Source organism: Asparagus officinalis, chromosome 1 (genome assembly GCF_001876935.1).
Source record: "Asparagus officinalis chromosome 1, Aspof.V1, whole genome shotgun sequence".
In the NCBI taxonomy this organism is placed as follows: domain Eukaryota; kingdom Viridiplantae; phylum Streptophyta; class Magnoliopsida; order Asparagales; family Asparagaceae; genus Asparagus; species Asparagus officinalis.
This window is the reverse complement of record NC_033794.1, coordinates 55,998,163-56,002,951: the sequence shown is the minus strand read 5'-3', so window position 1 is coordinate 56,002,951 and position 4,789 is coordinate 55,998,163. Positions and strand designations below refer to the sequence as shown.

Sequence of the window (4,789 nt, the reverse complement as noted above, 5' to 3'; positions counted from 1 at the left end):
CCACTTCTACATCATCTCTCGTTGCCACTGCCTCCTACGCCGTCTCCCGTCGCTACAACCTTTCATTACCCCTTAATAAAACAAAGCCATGGTTTAATGACATTTTATGTGTAGAAAGAGATTCGTTTGCTTCACTTTTAAGATCACTTTAACGAGATATGCTCTATTCAACTTCATAATCCCACTTTAATCCTAACCCATAGTCGATTTTTAACGACATTATAAGTGTAGAAAGAGATAATAGAGAGAGCAAAACCCTAACTTTATTAATTTATTCAGATACTATATATATATATATATATATATATATACAAATAGGGGTATGGTTAACGGGTCATAGCCCATTAGCCCAATACCTAATAGACTTAATCTAACACTCCCCCTCAAGCTGGATGATAAATATCCACTATGCCTAGCTTGTCACATATAATAGAAAACACCTTTGAAGAAGTAGCATTGGTAAGAATATCAGCAAGTTGTTATGAGGATGGAGTAAATATGAGACACACTATCTTCTTCTCCCAAGCATCTCTGACATAATTATAGTCAACTTCAATATGTTTTGTTCTCTCATGAAATACATGATTCTGTGCAATGTAAATGACAGATTGGTTATCATAATGCATAGGCATGGGTCCAGGTTGAACAAAACCAAGTTCTGTCATAAACTTTTATAGCCATATCATCTCACAAGAAGTGTGAGCCATTGCTCTATATTCGGCCTCTGCACTAGACCGTGATACTACATCTTGTTTCTTATTTTTCCAAGTGACAAGATTACTTCCAATAAAAGTACAGAATCCTGAGGTTGACTTCCGGTCTCCCATATCTCCTGCATAGCCAGCATCAGAGAAAGCAGAAATGTGAGTATGCCCATGCTTCTTATATAGCAATCCCTTACCAGGGCAACTCTTGATATATGTCAAAATCTTCAGAGCAGCTGTCCAATGAACTTCTCTAGGTTTGTGCATAAACCTACTCAGTACACCCACTGTAAAGGTAATATCAGGTCTGGTAACTGTCAAATAGATTAGTTTACCAATCAGTCTCCTGTATCGTCCAACATCATCTAGTAGAGAGGTATTATCATGCCACAAATCAATATTTGTATCCATTGGAGTGTTTGAAGGTTTACATCCCAAGAGACCTGCTTCTTCTAGTAAATCTAGCACATACTTCATTTGGGACAACAATAGGTCATGCCTTTGATATGCAACTTCAATCACAAGAAAATATTTTGGTTTTCTCATGTTTTTAGTGACAAAATGACGGTTTAGATACTCCTTAGTCTCTACTAAGGTAACAGAATCACTCCCAGTGAGAAGAGTATCATCAACATAAACGGGTAAAATAACCAAACCAGTTGTTGTGCGTCGAAGAAAGACAGAGTGATCAGAATGATAGCGTTGAAAACCAACACTAGAAATAACATTGCTGAATTTATCAAACCAAGCTCTAGGACTCTGTTTTAACCCATAGATGGCCTTTCTCAGTCTACAGATAATATTCTCTCCCTGAACAACATACCTAGGAGGTTGCTCCATATAAACCTCATCGTCCAAATCACCATAAAGAAAATCATTCTTCACATCTAGTTGATGCATCTTCCAATCTAGATTAACAGCCAGAGAGAAGAGAATTCGAATGGAGTTGAGACGCGCAACAGGAGAAAAAGTCTCAAAATAGTCAATACCATATGTCTGGGTATATCCTTTAGCAACCAGGTGAGCTTTATATCTATCAACAGACCCATCAGGGTGATATTTCAAGGTATACATCCATCTGCAGCCAACCACAGTCGCTCCAGTAGGTAGAGAGACCAAATCCTAAGTCCCTCTAAAAAGCAGTGCATTCATCTCCTCATCCATAACCTATTTCCAGGCGGGTACTAATAAAGCTTCTCATGTGACCTGAGTAAAGATATAGTGGACAATGACAAAGCAAACTGACGAAAGGATGGGGTGAGACGGTCATAAGAGACAAAAAGAGAGATATGATATTTTGGGCAAGAACGTTACCTTTACGAAGAGCAATAGGAACATCTAAATTAGAAGAGATATGAGGCTCGACATGAGATGGACCTGCAGCTGGAGAAGAAGAGTCAGCAGGAGCAGAGACAGGTGTATGTACTTTAGGATGGCGAGAGTATGTCAATAGAGACTTTGGTGTAGTAACCACAGGAGTAAATACAGGAATAGTAGTAGGAACCGTAGAAGGTAGTGGTACCTGTGGACTGACAGAGGTAGTGGAACCAGAGGAAAAATATGAGACAGACTCAAAGAAGGTAACATCAGCAGAAACAAAATATCTCCTGGTGGTTGGATGATAGCACCTATACCCTTTTTGAGTACGTGAGTATCCAACAAACACACACTTAATGGACCTAGGAGACAATTTATCCAAACCAGTAGTCAAATCCTAAAAAAACACGTACAACAAAAAATTCGAGGAATCACAGAAAAACGTTTTTTAGCAGGATAAAGACAGTGGAATGGTATCAAACCATCAAGAATAGAGGAAGGCATTCGATTAATCAAATAACAGGCAGTAAGGACAGCATCAGACCACAAGTACTTTGGAATATTCATATGTATCATCAGTGTTCTAGCAACATCGAGAATATGTCTATGCTTCCTCTCAGCAATTCTATTTTGTTGTGAAGTGTGAGAGCATGAAGTTTGATGAATAATACCATTAAGAGCATAAAATTTTAAAACATCATTTTTCATATATCTCAAAGCATTATCAGTACGAAGAATATGAACATAAGTAGAGAACTGGGTTTTTATTTCATTATAAAAAAGTTCAATAACATGCGAGACTTCAGACCTCTCTTTCAACAAATATAGCCAAGTCATGCGAGAGAAATCATTAACAAAAATAATGAAATATCGAAAACCCTTCACAGAGGGAACATGACAAGGACCCCAGACATCAGAATGAACTAACTCAAACGCAAACTACTGCGTTTATCGACACGACTCTGAAAAGAAGCACAATGGTGCTTACCCAGTTCACATGACTCACAACCTAAAGAAGAAAGAGAAGACTGAACAGTAATTATCGATCTAAGTTTCTGTAGTGAAGGATGACCCAGATGCCAGTGCCACAGTAAGGTAGAATCAGGCTGTGTCGCAACAAAACTAGCACCCGGCATACTGTCGTCCAAATAGTACATACCTCCTCTCTCATGCTCCGAACTAATCGTCATCACAGTTGCTAGGTCCTGAAAAACACAATAAGAAGGAAAGAAGGTGACTTTACAGTTATTGTGCTTTGTAAACTTGCTAATGGGTAATAAGCTAACAGGGAATTTAGGAGCATATAACACATCAGTGAGTTTCAAAGAGAAAATAGCATGAACTACTCCAGCACCAAGAACTGGAGAAAGTGTACCATCAGCGATACGAATAGAGGGAAACTTATCAGAAAGATATAAAGAGACAAAACAATCATTTATACCTGTCATATTGGATGCGACTCCAGAATCTAGTACCCATGGTTTATGAGGAGAAGCTATGTAAGCATCCATACCTGAAGAGGATGCATGAGTAGCCGAATGACTGTACTGAGAGAGGTCTAGTTGGCGTAACCTCTCATAATCTGTCTGAGAGATCTGAACAGTAGGAACAGTAACAGCTGGATTACTAGAAGTAGTAGTAGAAACAGGTGAGCGAGTCGACTCGACATCGGCTACTTGGGCCCATTGAGGACGACCAAACTTCTCCCAGCATTTCTCAGAAATATGATTGGTCCTCCTACAGTGACCACACTGACATGAACCCCTATCAGAATCACTCTGTCTCCTACTAAAAAAGCCATGTCCTCTCACAGAATCACGACCACGACCACGACCGCGGCCTCTGCTTCTACTAGAGAACATGACAGACTGATCCACTAAAGGTGGAGACGGTGCAGAAGTATCAGAAGAAACACCAGTAGAGACCTGCATGACTCTGGAGAATGTAGCAGTCAGTGAGGGGATGGTATCTCCACCCAATATCTATCCTCTCACCTGGGACTGTAAGGTAGGGTGCAATCCAGAAAGAAACTTGGACACTGCCAAGTCACGACGATATCCCAACAGCGTCGTCGCATTAGCTACTGCAGTCTGATGCATCTTCAGTTCGTCTATCAGTCCCTTTAACTTACCAAAGAACTCCGAAACTGACCTATCTCTCTATTTGAGCGCAAACAGTCGCTCATAAATCTCAAATACACGGGAAGCATTCTTCTCATTTTCGTACATAATCTTCAAGTTGTCCCACATCTCCTTCGCAGTGGTTAAGAACATAACACTGCTACTAATCTGTGGTTCCGTGCTGTTGAGGAACCACGTCATAACACAATAATCAGATGAGAGCCAGGAACTGTAGGTGAGATCTATGGTGGGTGGAGGAGAGGTCAGAAGATGTGGAAGTTTGCTCTGAGCGTCCATGAAGATACGAAAAGCCTGAGCCCAGAGCAGATAGTTTTTACCATTCAATTTTATTGTAGTCCCTAAGACTACCTTAGACGCAGAAGTCTGACCAGCAGCAGCAGAGGGAGATGTAGAAGAGAAGGAGAGATCTTTTTCTGACATTATTGCACAATGATGGTAGGCAGGTAGTAGTCAAATAGCCAGGACAGTAGTAGAGATCTGTTCTTTAAATATAGACTAAGAGCAGATCAAAAAATAGACAGTAATAGATGACCGAATCGGGTCATATGTGGCTTCGAATCACCTATTCAAGGCCATGAAAAAAGAACAAAAAAACAGGCGGAGGCACTGTAGCAGCGGCGGCACTGT

General features: G+C 40.3%; 1 protein-coding gene across 2 annotated transcripts in view; it reads left to right on the top strand.

Moving 5' to 3' along the window:
• LOC109824501 (protein DETOXIFICATION 29-like) overlaps positions 1-4,789 on the top strand; it is a 14,417-nt gene that overhangs the window by 735 nt on the left and 8,893 nt on the right. The gene's annotated exons all lie outside the window — the stretch shown is intronic.